Consider the following 18,130-nt stretch of genomic DNA (forward strand, 5'->3'; position numbering starts at 1 on the left):
CTGTCTGTTCCAGTTACGCATCTGTGCGGTAGGGATAATGTCCTCACTCTGAGAGCTGTTGAGACTGGTGTGTTTGTAAAGCACTCAGAGCCCCTTGCATAAGAGCTGTTAGCTATCTGAGTGCAAAGGTTATCTGAGTTACTAGTATTTTTAGTGTTATTTTTACCACGTAGGCATCCCATTGCTGGCCCAGGACCCATGATGATCTGTGCAGACACAGATCAAAAAGATGGTCTCTGTCCCAATGGGCCTCTGAACTGGAGAGTCCAACTGTCCAAGTTCCACCTGTCCAGCCTCTAAAAAGGAAGATGCCCATTTCTGTGACACTTGTGGGAGAGATTATGCAAGTATCCCTCATCTGTGCCACTTGCCCTGTGTCGCCTATCAGTCATGTTGCTTCCAAGGCTTAGTATGCAGGAGATATTGTTGAGCATGATCATGCTGTACTGCTTACCTAGCTGGGCTCTAATATAACAAAAGTAAGCATGTTGCAGACCTTAAGGATGTGAGCACTTTCCTGGACTGGGGCCATAGGCCAGCACTGACCTACTTTGCAAAGTGTTGTGGCAGTTCTGTTTGCCATGTAAGCCCTTTGTGGATGGGGTAGCTTGGGCTATCTGCTTTTAGGCTCTGATTCAGGCACGTGCATAATTATGAAAAGCATTGATCTGTCGTCGTACACCAGATCCTGCTTTTTTGAAAAAGCACAACAGAATGCCTAGCATAAAGCCAATGAGTGATCATGCTAGAATGGACAGGAAGGGTGGCCAGCTGGCTGGCCTGGGGCTCACAGTGAGGCAGTATATCTCATTGACTTTCACTAGGAACCTAAAGTATTACCCAACTTCAAGAAATTATATTTATATTATATATATGTACTCATGCTAGCAGTCCACTCTTTCTTTCCTGTCCCTCTGAATGTTTTCCTTGACTTTAAACCAACTTGAAGCATAGGGGTGGTCTCCTGATTTGGGGCTTAAAAGTTGTGCCCCTACAGGGTTGGAAAGGTAAGTGGTGTACTACTGCAAAGACCTCATGTGAGCATCTATCCTGTTTAACTGCTCTCAAATGCAGTTGAATTAAACTCACCTAATTGCTGTACTATTTTAAATGGAGAGGTGATGTGCATATAATTCCAATTATGCACATCCTTGCCAAAGCTCTTTAATTGCTGCATCTTAATCAAATGGGACCCAGTGATGGTTCAGATGCAAAAACTAGAGCTGCTGAGACAGGATTACAAGTTTCTGCACTATGTCTCCCAGAGCCTGACAAGCCCTGGCCTCTTGTTTGGGTGTGCTCTATTCCTGATTTTGCGGAAGAAGTTGCTGTTGTAAAAAGCAGAAGGAAGAAAAGTGGTGTGGTTTGTTTTTTGTTTTTTTTTTTTAAATCACTGAGAAATAGGCTATGTATTTTGGAATTTCTAGAGAAACAAGAGGCTTCTGACGTTGTGGTGATACATGCACACCCTGCGTTGTCTTGGTCCAGTGTAAGCCTGCCGCCCCTTTGGCGGTGGGCCATGGAGGGCTAAAACCTAACCTCAGGGCTGTGGAAGGCAGGCCCAGCTGGAAGGGTTGTTGTGGGGCAAGATTGCTACCTGGTAGACCTGGGGGCTGTAGCTTTATCAGAGATTTTGTATGTTGCTTTGAGCATGTTACATACGCATTTGGGGCTTGGATTTGAAATCACTGAGTTGTGGGCAGGTGCTCAGCAGCTCTGAGATCCAGACACAAGAGGCTCAATTTGGTGACCCAAAATCTGAGGCTCAGCCACGACTTTTGAAAACATTAGGCTGTGAGCTCTGCCTAGCCATTTCCTAGCTATACGGGCGGGACAGTAGCACTTCTGTACTGTTCACAGGGTGTGCTGAGAAGACTGATGGCTGGGAGGAGTCTGAACCAGTGCTAATGAGCACATCCATAGGCAGCCTACCCTCAGCCTGGCTGTTGCTGGTGGTCTGAGTTTTTTCTCTCTCTATTTTGCCATGCTCTGTCATTCGGTTGTGCTGTTTACTTCCCAGGGGGACTTTTCACATCCAACCACTGCCTAAAAACACTCATTCTGAATCCTGGGTGCTTCTCAACTTCTGAGCTGCTGTGGGTTTGGCTATTATATTATTCATTCCCCTCAGCTCCTCCCATGCCTTGGAGAGATCCCCCTCTCCCTGGAATTTCCTCCTCTGAGGGGAACGCTTCGGCTAGGCAGGTCTCCCTGCCGACCACTAGCATGTCTGGTGAGGATTGGGTCTTTGTGCCTTTTTAGTCTCTGACGTGTCTTTCCCCTGTTAGAGACACACCGAACGTGCCAGCTGCGCTGTTAGTATGTGCGAGGGTAGTGAGCGTCTGGGGGGTTCAGTTTACCCTGCCCTGCTACATGTGCAGTAGGTGTCAGGGCTGCAGGAGAAGCTGAAGGGGTGGACTCCATTTCAAGTGGGGGGCTGATTAGGAAGGTGAGTGGATCACTGGCTGGCAGCAGGGTGCTGGGCTGGGCTGCTGCCAGCCTCCCAGAAAGAATGTAGTAGGCCTGTAACCAGCAGCCAAAGTGAGCTGTGAAGAAGCAGGGGAGTCGGGAGAGCCCACCCTGGATTCTCAGTGCTGGAAAAGAGGCCTCGGGGCCTAGGAAGATTCCTGTTGGGTCAGAGCCTTCTCTGCCAAAGAACTCTGCAGCAGTTTTGACCAGGTGGCGGGCAGTGAGAGTAGAGAAGTTACCAACAGCTGCCGATTCTCACAGCCTCTTCTCAGGCTTATGGGGTCAGGCCTAAGACTAAGGTGGGAAGTGAGCCACGTAGACTGCCCTTAGCTACTTATTCAAGGGGTCCTGGACTGGAGCCTGAGGGTCCCAACCAGCCAACCAAGAAAGATGGAGCTGATACTAGTGCTAAGGACAAGTGAGTCTGAAGTTGGGCACAGTAGGAGACCAGACTGGCTTAATGTGGACATTAGCAGGGGCTATTGAAGTAGGAGGGCCTGCCATTACGTGCCTAGCTACCGGCGGGCACCTTATGTAGGGAGTCACACTGTCAATAGTAGCCCCCCAGAAAAGCATGCAATTGAGTTTCAGCCTGGGCTCATGAATCAAACTGGGGGGAAAAGGTGGTATTCAGAGCCTGTTTTAATCTACTACTTCCCTGGGTAGACCATTCCAATGCTTCACCACCCTCCTAGGGAAAAAGTTTTTCTTAATGTTCAACCTGGACCTTCCCAACCACAACTTGAGACCATTGTTCCATGTTCTGCCATCCGTGACCACAGTGAACAGCCTCTCTCCAGCCTCCCTTCAGTAAGTTGAAGGCTGTTATCAAGTCTCCCCTCAGTCTTCTCTTCTGCAGACTAAACAGTCCCAATTCCCTCAACCTTTCTTCATAAGTCATATGCTCCAGCCCCCTAATTATTCTGGTTGCCCTCCACTGGACCCTCTCCAGTGTATCCACATCCTTCCTATAATTGGAGGCCCAGAACTGGACACAGTACTCCAGCTGCGGCCTCACCAAAGCCAAATAAAGAGGAATAATCTCTTCTCTAGGTCTACTGGCAACACTCCTCTTGATGCAACCTAATATGCCATTAGCTTTCTTGGCTATGACGACACACTGTTGACTCATGTCCAGCTTCTCGTCCACTACAACTCCCAGCTCCTTTGCTGCAAAACTACTACCAAGCCAGTCCGACCCCAGCCTGTAACAATGCTTGGGATTCTTCCGGCCCAAGTGCAGGACTCTTCACTTGTCCTTTTTGAACCTCATCAGATTTCTTGCAGCCCAGTCTTCCAATTTGTCTAAGTCAGTCTGGACCCTGTCCCTACCCTCCAGCATTATCTACCTCTCCCCCCAGCTTAGTGGCATCCGCAAACTTGCTGAGGGTGAAATCCAACCCCTCATCCAGATCATTGATAAACATGTTGAACAGAACAGGACCCAGAACCAAACCTTGGGGCACTCCACTAGAAACCAACCGCTGAGCCCAACCTTCTAGCCAGCTTTCCTATCCATCTTACCACCCATTTATCCAATCCACATTCCTTTAACTTGATGACAAGAATGTTGTGGGAGACCATATCAAAAGCTTTGCTAAAGTCAAGATAAATCACATCCATTGATTTTCCCCTATCCACAGAGCCAGTTATCCCGTCGCCGAAACTAATCAGATTGGTCAGGCATGACTTGCCCTTCATGAATCCATGCGGACTATTCCCGATCACTCTCCCCTCCTCCAAGTGCCTCAAAATGACTTCCTTGAGGAGCCCCTCCATGATTTTTCCAGGGACTGATGTAAGACTGACCGGCCTGTAGTTCCCTGGATCATTCTTCTTCCCTTTTTTCAAGATGGGCACTACATTTGCCTTTTTCCAGTCATCCGGGATCTCTCCTGATCTCCATGACTTTTCAGAGATAACAGCCAAGGGCTCGTCAACAACATATGCCAACTCCTTCAGAACCCTCGGATGAATTAGGTCTGGGTCCATCGCTTTATGTACATTTAGCTTTTTTAGATAGCTCATAACCTGTTCTTTCCCCACCAAAGGCTGTCCACCTTCATCCCACAGTGCATCACTTATCCCATTAGTCCAGGAGCTGTCTTTGTCTGTGAAGACAGAGGCAAAGAAAACATTAAGCTCTTCAGCTTTCCCTACATCATCTGTCACTGGGTTACCTCCCTCATCCAGTAGGGGCCCCACGCCCCCTCTGATCACCTTCTTCTTGGTAACATGCCTGTAGAAACTTTTCTTGTTACCCTTCACATTCCTCACAAGTTGCAGTTCCAGTTGCGCTTTCACCTTCCTGATGACTGCCCTCGAGCTGTATGTTTATACTCCTCCCTAGACATCTGTCCAAGTTTCCACTTTTTGTGCCTAAGTTTTCCAAGGATTTCCCCATTAAGCCAGTCTGGTCTCCTACCATATTTACTTCTCTTGCTGTGCATTGGGACAGTTTCTTTCTGCGCCTTCAATAGGGCTTCCTTAAAGTACTGCCAGTTTTCCTGGACTCCTTTTCCCTTCATGGTAGCATCCCAGGGCATTCTGCCCATCAGGTTCCTGAAGGAGTCAAAGTCTGCTTTTCTGAAGTCCAAGGTGTGTAATTTGCTGCTCTTTTTCCTTCCTTTGGTCAGGATCCTGAAGTCTACCATCTCATGATCACTGCTTCCCAGGTTGTCCCCCACCTCTACCTTCCCTATTAGTTCCTCCCTGTTTGTAAGCAGCAGGTCAAACTGTGCACGACCTCTGGTCGGGTCCTTCAGCACTTGTACCAAGAAGTGATCTCCAACTTTCTCCAGAAATTTCCTGGACTGCTTGTGTAACGTTCTCCAGAAATTTCCTGGATTGTGGCTGTGGAGGGGCTAGTTAGAGCTTTGGGCTGGAACCTCTGCTAGTTTGGATAGGCATAACTCCATTCTAGTCAGTGGAGGCCTTTTTTCTAACCATGGACTCGGTAAGAACCCAGCATATCAGGCCATGTTAGAAGGTTTCCGTCATCACAAGGGTGGGAAGCATGAGGTTTCATTTGAAAAGCACCATAAGTCATCTGAAAGGCTTAGGCCCCCAGGGAGGGATGAACTCCCTCTATCCCTGTCCAGGCCTCAGGACCTTCGGTACTTTCCCTTTTGCTTTGTACCTTTGTTACCTATTGTAACAGATGGTTTTACTAGAACTGCCCACGTCACCCCAGATCTCTTCCCTGGACCAGTCATCTCTGCTGGGCTCTGCTCTCCAGCTGAGCATGTGGAAATCCCACTGCATTTGCTTGCCTCTGTTTCACTCTTGTTGGTGCTGCATCTTCAACTCTTCCCTTGTTTTATTGCATCATTAGACAGCAGCAGTTCTGGGACCACTATGTACTGCAGGTCAGCAGCTCCTTCTTGTCTGTGAAGCACCAGTCCCAGGGCAGGGCTGGGCATGTGTTACCGACAGCACAACTGATTCTTGTGGCTGGCTGTAAAACGTGAGCCTGGCCCAGGGCGAGTTACTGCTTTGGAAGGCAGCTTGAGCTGGGCTTCCTCCAGTGCGGGTTGTATTTCAAACCCGCCCTGCATGGTAGCAAACAAACTCTGCTAGCTGCTCAGCAGGACATCTTCAGCTGGCACCAACTACCTTTGAAAGGAAGCACCCTTAGGCTGCTCTTTCATCACTCACCAGGCTGCGCTCCTTGCTCCTTCAGAGTTCAGTTGCACGGGGAGGGGTGGAAGAAAGGCCTCCGAGAGATGAGCAGCAATCTTACTGAGCACTGCAGGTGTGCTCTGAGCAGGAAAGAACCCCCATTGCCAGGCCAGCCTCTGAAAGGAGTACCAGAGGGGTAGTCTGCGTCTTCAAAACCAACAAGAAGTCCTGTGGCACCTTGTAGACTAATGTTTTGGAGCATAAGCTTTTGTGGGTAAAGACCCGCTTTGTCAGATGCATGAGTGGGGGGGTTCCAGAGGAGGGTTTAAAGAGGGGGGGTCTCAGTGAAGGAAAGGGCTAGCGTTGACAAAGTCTGTTCAGTCGGGGAGGGGGCGGGGGGAGATGTAGCCCATTATCAGTAGCTAATGTGGGGGTGTGAACAGCAAGAGCAGAGAAACTGCTTTTGTAATGGGCCAGCCACTCCCAGTTTCTGTTCAATCCGTGGTTGATGGTGTTAAATTTGCAAATGAATTGGAGCTCTGCAGTTTCTCTTTGGGGTTTGTTTTTAAGGTTTTTTTTGTTGTACTTTTAAATCTGTTACTGAATGTCGAGGGAGGCTGAAGTGTTCTTCTACCGGTTTCTGTACGTTACTGTTCCTGATGTCCGATTTATGTCCATTTATTCTTTTACATAGATGCTGTCCCATTTGGCCAATGTTAATTGCAGTTGGGCATTGCTGGCCCGTGATGGCATATATTATATTAGTAGATGTGTTGGTAAAGGAGCTCCTGCTGGTGTGGTTGATGTTAGGTCCTGTGATGATTTTGCTGGTATAGATATGTGAGTAGAGTCGGCACCAAGGACTGTCGCAGGGATTGTTTCCAGATTTCAAGTTACTGTGTTGTGATCTAGAGTGGCTGGTGAGGATTTGTTGCAGGTTGGCAGGCTGGCTGTAGGCGAGGCCAGGCCAAGGCCTCCCAAGGTCTGTGAGAGTGAAGGATCATTGTTCAGGAGGGGTTGCAGATCCCTGATGAAGCACTGGAGAGGCTTTAGCTGGGGGCTGCACGTCATGGCCTCCCTGCACTCACCAGCATCAGCAAGAGAAGCGGAGCAACGTGGTTGCAGTTTGCTCTGGTCTCCTGCAGCGTGGCTCCGGGGAGGGGTGGGACCAGCCCCGCACTCACTGGCAGCAGCAAGGGCAGCAGAGTTGCTCCACTTCCCCAGCCACACTGGGGAGCGCAGGGCAGCTGGGCCCCTACTGCTTGCACCTACCCCCCCCAGCCCCAGTAGTGCCCCAGACTGCATTGCTCAGCAAGGGGGGTGAGGGCAAGGGTGGGGCAGGGAGGACTAGCTGGCTCTGCTGTCTTGCCTTTTCATACCCCTACAAGGCCTGGCTGCAGCTGAACCATAAAGTGACTTCCATGCTCACCTTCAACTGCAAGATCCGGCTCTGCTGGCCTCCCCTTCCCTTCCCGTCCCCTCCCGGGGGGGAAAACCCTGAGCTCGCTGTCAGCTGTGGACAAGAATCCTTTTCTCGGCTTTCTTTGTCCCCCACAAGGTGGCACTAAGTTAAAGAGAAACCCTTTGGCCAGCTCTGATCCCAGTGGCAGCTTAGCGCTGAATACTTACAAGCCCAGACCCAGGCCATGACAGACAGGAAACCGCTGGCCCAAGCGGCAACACTGACGGATCTTAGCAGCGCAGAGGTGATGGATGCTGCAGCTCTAGGCAGCCAGCTGCATGGAGGAGGCTGTTCCACGGGGGCTACTTTCATGTCACCTTCACAAACTGCACATAGGTGAGTCTCAAACTGGAAGGAGCTGGGCTGGGCACTGTGCCCCTTGCGGGGCCTTTCGCTGCCTGCGGTTACGTTACTCTCACCCCTGCGCACAGCACTGCTGTCCTCCTCCGTGTGCTCTGCAGCTGCGGGGCTTCTGCCAGTGGGAGTCAGAGCAGTTCACAACTTGGGCCAGAGCAGCTGTTCAGACTGCCCTGATCCATGTTCCTTCTAATGTTTTCTGTCCGTGTTTGGAGTTTTCCATCCATGTGCAGAATAAATTTAACGTGCACCAGGGCAGGGGGAATGTGCACGACCAGGAGAGAGACACAAACCTGAGCTGTGGGGTGCTCTGCTAATCAGCTGGGCAGCACTGGTCTACCTGCTGCACGGCCGCCCAAGCACACGGCGGGCTTGGACGTCCTGGCCTGCTTGGGAGCATCAGCCGCTGTAGCTCTCTAACCAGCTCCAGACTGGTTCTGGAGCTTGGTAAAAGACAGAGCCTCGTGTGCATGCAGTCCCGGGTGGTACCGGTGAAAACGGTGAGCTGTCAGTTGCCCATGCCCGCTGAGTGTGGGCACAATGCCAGAGCCCAGCGCGAGGTGTCCGGGGGACGAAAATGTCACTGCAGTTGGCACCAGAAATCCCAAGATAGCGGAGCTGAGCCTGGCCTCTCCCCTCTTCCTTTCTGGAGGTAATTCTCGTCCAGCAGACAGGATGATGGTTGTAAGGGCGTTGAGGGAGAGGGGGAGCCAGCCATGCTCCTGCCCTCTGCTATACCTGTGCCATAGGCTGGGAGACTGGATGCTGATCCCCACCTATCAAGCAGGTTCCTTCCATGACCTGTATTCCAGCTGCACGTTTCTCTTCTGCACAGTCTTGGTGTGGGAAACTGACTCACGCACCAATGACAAAAATAGGCAGGGACAGTAAAACAGGTGGCTGAAGAGAAGGCAAAGGGTTTTGGGTACAGAGTTACAGGAGGACAGAGCTACAAGCAGGAGCTGTTCATGATTGCCTTCCAGCCTGGAAAGTAAGTAGGAATTGGGTTCCTCACTCAGTGTAATCTCAGAATGGGACTCGGGTGTTATCCACATCAGTGCGTGTCCGAGTACTAAGAGGGCTGGAGGTAGAGCAACTCATGAAGAACAATGCAAGTCAGGCTTGGTCAACACCAGGGAGGTAAGTCGATTGCAGATAAGTTGATTCTAGCTGAGCAGTTGCCATAGCCAGAATTGCGTATCTGCAATCGGCCTACCTGGCCATCCTCAGAGGGAGGTTGATGGAGAAAATCTCGTCAACCTCCCTTACTCCTTGGGATATGGAGCACAGGGGTTGACTGCTGACTCCAGATGGAGGTGTGCAAAATTGAATTATCAGGTGCCCAAAATCAAACTGAGGCAGATCGATCTGGACTGGGTCAATCTTCCCTGGAGCATAGATGTGCCCTGGGTACTTAATACATTTATACATGCAGACAATCTGGCCTTAAATCCACTGGGCCCACGCTAAAGCGTGCATGAGAAAGAGCTCTGTTATAGCCGAAAGAACTGCAGCAGACTAAATGAGAATAAAAGGTCTTGGACAGTAAACCATTGTCAGCACCAGCTAGTTGCGATGCAGTGAAATTTGTGTGCACAAAACACCTGTACCAGAACGATGCAGCATGGCCTGCTTGAGAATTTCAAAGCCAAACCAAATTTCCTCTTTAAAATCCTCCCCTCTCCCCCACTATTCTCACATGTAATTTCAAATGGGGAAAGTTCTCCTCTCTGGGCAGGACTCGGCCCAGTGCCTGAGCCTGCAGAACAAAGGAGAGCCTCTCCAGGAACTCAAGTCCAGGTTCCCTGCCTCATGGCTTTTAACCCTTTAAGCTCTGCCTCTATAAGGTGCAAATCAAACTCGGTGGAAGATTTTGGCAACCCCCTGGCTTCACCAACATTTTGTAAAAAGACTAATTGCCAAGAAGTGTATGCATGGGGGACCATTAGTAATTCTGTAGCTATGCAAATTAAAACAGTGATGTATGATTTATAGCTTTAATAATGTTCTGAAGGCTCTTAAATTTTAATCACTTGCAACATCCTTTTTAATATTCAATTACTTTATTAACTAATTAGGTCACTTGCTGAAAAAGCACATATGGCTGGTGCCATTTTAATATCAGCTGTGCTTCACAAAAATCTTCAAAATGGTGTAAGTGGTTTATTTATTTTAAACAGATCATTAAGGTTCTATAATCAACCAACCAGTTATGGAAAAGGGCAAGGAACTGATAGATGCCAGAAAATGATGGCAGCAATGTCCACAGGTTTAGTCACTTTCCAAACAGTCCCTGAAGTCCTTTGCTAGTGAACCAGATTCAGCTGAAGAAAGAGCTTGGTTCATTAAAGAGCCTCCTCGTACTTTTTATATGAAGACAGCTTCAGCTGCTCCAGCGGTTACCGAATCTGCTGCATCTGAAACCCTGACAAGTGAAAGCTGGAGAGGGCTCTCGTGTCAGCTGTGCAGCCCTTCTTCCCCAGCCATGAGCAAAACGTGTCACCATTTAACAGGAGTTTGGTGCGCTCAGGCCAAGCCCCTTTTGCCCAGTCTGTGCCCAGCATAATGCACTCTACGTGGCACATTTGCAGGCAGGCTTTGCCGGAGAGAGACAGGCTCGATGGATGCGGTGGGCCTTTGGAAGCGGCCCCGCTAGGTCAGGATCAAGACAGTGTGGTAGACACTGCTGATGAAGCTGAGACTATTCTGTAGCTACAAGGGAGCCTCAGGGGCTCTCAGTCTGACCAGCAAGATTCTCTTTGCAAATGCCACTTGCAAATCTATGACCCTTTTCTGGGGGAGACTGGACAGGGCTTTTCCACACAACAATTATGTTCCACTGGCACAAGCACTAGGTTTTTTTGAAAAAGTGTGTTTGTCACCTGTGCAACCTGCATTACACCATTGTTCACTACCATCACTAGTATTTGTTGCCAAATGAATTTATGCTCTGACATCAGTACGACTCACGTGGACCTCTGGCCCTGGCTGTAAATCAGACCTAGTCAATTGCAGATGAGCAACTAGAGCACTTTTATTTTAGGTTTTGGGCCACCTGACTTCTACTGCTCACCTGCTCCTCGCGACATGGCTGGACCTCCCGGCTTGCTGTGGCTCTGCCTCTGGCTGATCTGGCTCCTTGCTGGTGTTCCCTGTAAACTGAGCATTGGGTGGTCAGGAGAAATTTGAAAGCTGTCCAGCTGACTACTAGAGCACCCGAAGCCAACAGCCTGTTGCTGTTTGGTGGTGCACATCACAAGAGAGGGGGTATTGCTCTTTGTACCCTGCCATTGGAAAATGATCCCATAAACGGCAATGATCCAGTTTTGGTTGTCAGAATGTAGGATAAAGATGGGAGAAATTGGACTCATTCTAGCAGTAACTCTGGTTTAAATAATCAATCCATAATGACATCGGTTCCTGTCACTTATGGGCAGACTGGTGAAGACTTCCAGCGCTGAGACTTGGGAACCGGTCCCCATTGCCAAAGAAAGTTGTGTACAAAGACCAGAAGACACTGTGGTGGGAAAGTAACAGAGAGGAAGCCGTGCTAGTCTATACACTATCAAAACAAAAAGCAGTCAAGAAGCACTTCAAAGACTAGCAAAATGGTTTATTAGGTGAGCTTTCGTGGGACAGACCCACTTCTTCAGACCATAGCCAGAGTCTGTTCTGGTCTGGCTATGGTCTGAAGAAGTGGGTCTGTCCCACGAAAGCTCACCTAATAAACCATTTTGCTAGTCTTTAAAGTGCTTCTTGACTGCTTTTTGTTTTGTGGTGGGAAAGGTTTAGCACCACCACTCACTTGTGACTTTCCCGCTCCTATGTATTACATCCCTCATTCAGACCAGGCCTGCACACCCCCCAGTTGTGCATTACATATGTAGAGTCTCTGCACCAAGAAAATTCTTAGAGGAGAAAGTTATCATGACCCACCAGAGGCTGAACTGGCAGCAAACAGCCCCACTGGTCAAAAAGTCACACCACCTGGTGGCACAATTTAACTCTGCAAACAAGCTAACCATCAGCAAGGCCAAACACTGATTTTAACTAGCCCTTCATTTCAAATCTTAGCAGTGAGAAAAAAATACAATCATTCAAGGAATGGAGTTGTCTCCTCAACTGTGGAGTTTAGCTTCAACATCTAGAAAAAGTCATCAGCAAAAGCAGTACATACTGAATTTGTAGCAAAATGCACCTTTACTTCTAATTTTAATGTTTTCTTTCATTGGTTCTTGCTCACTAAATGCCCTGGATTGCGAGGCAAGAAAACAGGGCTGAGCCCAATGCCACCTACCAATTTTAGTCACAGCAAAAAATTATTTGCAATATTTCACTCCAACCACTTTCACTACCCTTGACTGTGGAAGCCAGAAGTGAGGGGGACCTGGGAGCTAGACATGTCAGGGTTCTAATAGCACTTCCAGTGCAGACTCAGGCATGGGGCACATTGCTGGTGAGGGAAACAGGAGGCAAACTATGGAAAATACATCTCTCTCTCACTGGGGTGTATGAAGATTGGTTAGCACTTGAAGGAAATTGCTGATCAATACTGATCTATCATAACTGGGGACTGGACTGCATCACAATCTTCCCCAATACGCAGCTTTGCCTGTTTATCATTTGCATTCAAAAATCCCGAACAATTACCAGTATGTGGGTAATAGACCGATTAGTCAGGCACAGGATCACACGAAGAGGATCGACAAGAGAGAAAACTGGATGTCAAACAATGCTACTCCTGCTTAGAAGCCCACCAACGCAGGTTAGGAAGTACTTGTGGGGAATATTATCACAGGACGATATCCCACCATTCCCCTTTTCCTGCCATGGATTGATAGGAGCCAGCCTGCTGCTTGCACTGGATGCAACCCTCGAGGTCAGGGATTTTAGGACTACAACCAGCTTCAACCTTTTCAGAGGAAAAGAGGTTTAGCCTCCAAAACGTGCTGTATTTGTTTTCCCCTGTGAACATACAATTGTGTCAGAACCACTCCCAGAGTCAAGCCTGCAGTTCTCCATGATACACGTATGTTTTATCGCAGTTCCTGTAAGTCCTGCCCCATCATTTATTCATATGCTTGGTTCCTGGGTCTCCTAACTCATTGGCGCTCAGTAACAACTCCCAGCTTTGTAGAACACAGTCCGACAAAGCACAGCATGGTGTTTCATCAGAAAGGTCACCAGTGCCCAGCATACAACTGGTACCAGGAGAAATAAGAGAAGCAAAGTACAACAGAAACCACCATCAATGCTTTGTGACTTTTGCTGCCACTTCCCAGCCTGCGAAAGAACGGAAGCTGAAGTCCCGTTCGCAGGCACAAAGCTGCTGGTTCCAAAAAGCAGATCGTTAGCCTCGCCAATTCCATTCAATGTGACAGTGACACTTCACAGCACATTGCACCCAATCTCCTTTGAAGCTGACAAAGATTGTTTCTGCTTTATATCTATTGGTTTATTAATGGACTACAGCCTCTCCAGCAGATGCATATTCATTAGATAGCCAGCTGTTAGGAGGTTCCCAGATGTCGAATGCAGCTCTGTCTTGGAATGTAATTTTTTTTTTCCCTTTATCATGAAGCAAAGTAATTGAAGCCCTATTAAAGAACCAGTTAATTACAAAACCCGTACCTTATGGCACAAGGTTATTTTTTTTTTTTATAATTTAAATCTGCAAACTCACGAGGGCAGCTGAAACTTGTTTTAAAGAGTCAATAAATAGTCCTATACCCGTGTGTGTGTGTAACTAGGTTTGGGGTGTCTTCCTTGATGAATGTAAATCAGAATTATTTTACGCTTACAGTAGCAATAAACACATGCAGTTGCTAGGACTCTGCCTATTCATTCTGAGTATATGCTTATATGTATGTATATACATATACATATGCATATATATGTATATGTATACACACTATATAAGCATATACATATGCATATACATATATATTATGTATATGTATATGTATACACACACACACTATATATAAGCATATACTCAGAATGAATAGGCAGAGTCCTAGCAACTGCATGTGTTTATTGCTACTGTAAGCGTAAAATAATTCTGATTTACATTCATCAAGGAAGACACCCCAAACCTAGTTAAAAGCTCCTTTCTAACAAACATTGCCATTCAGTGCAGTTTTCTGTACGGTTTGCCTCCTGTCATTGCGTGCAGGAACTACGTGAAAATGGAACTTCTCTCCTACTCCTTCCTTCAAGCTTTTAGGTATCCGAAGAGAAGCAAATCCTTTGAATCACATGTGGATAGTCACATCACTCATGAGCCAACTGGCTGCCTGTGCAAAATAACCTACAAATGCCCCAGTCCTACATCCATTAGCTGCACTCAGTAGAATGATTGTCTCCATAACAGCCTTGTTTTCTCAAGGCTTTAATGTTTCATTTTGTTTAATGTTAACTTTTTTTTTTTTGCATTTGTAAAGCTGCACAAATGGCTGAAACAGCAGCTCCAAAATACAAGCCTTCAAATTATTTTTGAACCATAACAGGAAAAAAGAAATCAAACCTGCCCCTTATTAATAGGTTTGCTCAAAACACTAGGCCAGTGCTGACTAACGCTGGTAAGGGAAAATCATTTTCTCTGATGTTGAACATGGTCCTAACAGCCTTGAAGTTTGCAGGCAACTGGGCACCAGACCATTCCGCAGCAGAGACTCCAAAGAAGATTAGTACAGCAAGTCTCACCCTGTTGCAAACGGGCTTCTCTCCCATTTAGCAACAGGGGAAGGGTAGTGTGGTCACATTCCCCTTGTGCCAGTTTTTCACCTCCAGGCGCAACATAGTTCATGGGCATCTATAAAGATTTGATTTTACTTCTTTAGTTTGTACCTTTGTTCCTTACTCTTATGGTCAAAACCAGAGCATTTGAGGTGGCTTTTCCTTCTTGTCTCAGACAAAGGAAAAACTAATTCATAGTTCAGCACCAGAGTACACATATTAGTCCAAAAATATTAGAACTGCCCATCTTTCCCCCTCAGTGCAAAATGAGATTATAAGGCCTGTTATATCAAAAAGGGGAAAGTATTAACATGATCATATCATAAAAAAATCTTTACTTGTGGGCCTATTAGACTGAAGAAGTTTATTATTTTTTCAATTTTTGCAACGAAATCCTGTTTAACTTTGGTTTATAGTTAAAGTTCGATTCTCAGAATTGCAATGCCAGAATTGCCAAGACTAAGTAAATGCTATTGAACAAGTTTCCACTAGAATGTAAATGGAAACTAATACAGATGATTTCACAAAGGCTTAATTGTGGACCAAGAATTTATTGTGTCCCTTTTAAACATCCCCACTTCCTCCATAAATACATTAAAAACTCTTGCTCAATATCAGGAAAGCAAATAATGTAGGAATTATACATACTTATTTCACAAACAAAGAGGAAGGCAGAGCTAGGAGAAACAAGTTCTAGAAATAAGTGCCTCCAGGAGCAAAGACCTCGGAGAATAAAAAAAGCCTTCAGATGTTTGTTATACTGTTATTGTTGGTATCACCTTGTGTATAGGATGCCTGCCTGCATTATGTAAACACTTCATTGATAAATCCCTCTCCTACCTCCCTCAACAAGCTACATTAGACAGTTCTTAGCTGAAACAGATGCTGCTATAAATACCCTTGTTTAGCTGTTTTGAATGTAATTTTTCTTTTGTACAACATACTGAATGCTCTGGTTGTCCCTGAACCTGCACCTGTGCTGCAGTTTTACCTTGGTAAGGCTCTGGGTGCATACAATGGGAAGATGTATTTCTAAACTCACTCCTACCCACAGAGCCAGATGTACAGAGTCTACTGTCCACCAGCCATAAAAGAAAAATAGATGGAAACACTTGCAATGGAATGACCTCGGGATTAAGAAGCCATTCAGTGTAAGGGTGGCAAAAGCTGTCACAAGTGGCCAATATGATTAAGCAGACTGATGCACACTGGCTATATTTATCACCCACCCCCGTTTTGCATACAATTTTGCATAACAGGCCATACAAAAGTTAGAACACTTGTAGCGCAATTGCTGGACTGGATGTAAACAGCAAAAGATTCAGCCCAGCCCTGAGTAATTCATACTCAGATTCACCATCCCATTTTTTCAACATATTTAACTGTCTAGCTAGCCACATGTATGCACTTACCTTCTGATTTTTAGCAATTTATTTTCTGCCGTGTACCCCTTGAAATCCTTTTCCATACCACACTTTGGAAAAAAAACTGCTCTACTCTCGTCTACACAGAGACTTGTCTTTGTTGTGCATCCTCTTATCCTGACAAGGAAGTAAACGTTAGGTAACCCATTCTTAAAAGCATTGTCAGCTTTGTATTTTTTCCAGGTCAGCAGATGCTTCAACTCGGCCTGGTCCCAGGGAATCAGATGGAAAGATTCCCAGCAACTCCAAAGAGCTTTGAACTAGGCCTTCAGTTGGCAATTTTTGGCAAATATATCCATTTGTGTTGCTTTTCTGTTAAAATGGCTTCAGTGGACTTTGGCTGGCATGAGGACTGCGCATGTGTAGGTAGACCAGTGACACAGGCTATCAAGCTGTAAAGCACACCGAGGAACAGCCAGGAAAAACCATTTCTGAGAGCATAGCCTTAAGAGTCTCTCCTTTCCCAGCACTTCTAGGTAGAGCAACTAAATACCCTGAAATTAAAAGCAGTCTACAGAATTCTCCCTGCAGTTCCTCCATTTCCACATGTTCACTAGGGCTTCTCAGAAGTGCTGCGTTATTGACATAAACCAACTCCTGAAATGGAAAAAGCTGCAGATTCCACATGAACTCACATATGAAAGAGTTAGGTCCAACTTTGGGCTGCTGGTCCTCAAACATTTCTGTAAGGTAAATATTTAAGCCTGTCATATTTTCTCAATGCTTGTAAGGAGCTGGAAGAGGAAAACAGGTAAAAGCTCCAGCAAGCCTATCAATGCCTTGATAAGAGTTCTTGAGTTTTGTTCCATATTCCTGTACGTGGTCAAATGAACAGGAAGACCCTTGTCAGCAAAGCTGCTCCCTATAGGAAGGTAGATCCACTCACAAGTTGTGTGCCCAATGAGTCATACTGGAGGCTGAAGAGTCAACTGCCTTCTGCGCCAGCGACCCTCAGGCTGAGGCTTGGGAGCCACAAGTGGCTTTTTAAAGACTCCCCTGCCATGCTTTGCAGCACATTTAAAAACAACAGATTTAGTTAAGCAATCCAAGTTGTTAGCCGGAAGTCTGCAACTCTGGGCTTGATCCCAGTGAATTGAATGGAAAGACTGCCACCAAGTAAGATTGCTAATTTGGCTCCTGACGCCCTGATGTCTAATGTCACTGCTCTACGCTAACATTTTCCTTCCTTTCCCATAGGTGAAATAGCCCAGTGAAAATGCTAGACTATTTTGATCACAGGCATTTTTACCCATTGCCTAACCTTGAAGATTTAGATGACATGGTGGCACTATTTCTGGCAGCCAGTCTGTATCCATGCTCCCACAAGGGAATATGAGCTGAGGATACTAGTGTAGGACCTGCATAGGAAGTGCTCTCATTGAAAGACTTTTTGGGGGAAGTTTCTCTTATCCTTTCACACATGAATGTGTCTCATCCTAGCACTATTTATTGTACTAAACTGAGTTAGTCAAATTTGTCATGTAACTATTCACAAACCAATCTTGCTATTTTTAAAATAAACGACCAGCATGGAATTTAGACTTATGGCAGGATTTGGAAATTTATATTTATTAAAAAGTAATATTAAACACATCAACCAAATAGCTACGATACTGCAGACAAGGCACACTGCTGGTTTATTCCTGTGTTTATTCATTCTAGGAGTGCAGTGTGCCTAAGCTTGATTTTCATTAAGGGGAAAGCACCAAAAGGCAACACCTCCCAGCATCTTCCTACCGCTGTACGAGCTCAGCATCTGCTTTACACTATGAACAGAGGCGGCACCTTGTATGGTCCTCTCTCTACCTAAATGTCTTGGGCTGAAGTTGGTAGAAGAGCCCAGCCTGAGCCCCATTTTTTAACAGTTTACACATATACAAATTCTATTAAAATGGGTTCACTCTTTCCTTGGGCAAAGCCTCTGAGGATGGAAGAACCTCTTTGAGGTATTCCAATGATAGCCAGTGAACGATGATATTAGCCCATGTGTCACCTTTTTCCTAATTCTTTATGGACCAATAGCCTACTGTTGTGTTGGTCTATGCTAAGAATCAAGTCA

Source organism: Carettochelys insculpta, chromosome 15, assembly GCF_033958435.1.
Source record: "Carettochelys insculpta isolate YL-2023 chromosome 15, ASM3395843v1, whole genome shotgun sequence".
NCBI classification, from domain to species: Eukaryota; Metazoa; Chordata; order Testudines; family Carettochelyidae; genus Carettochelys; species Carettochelys insculpta.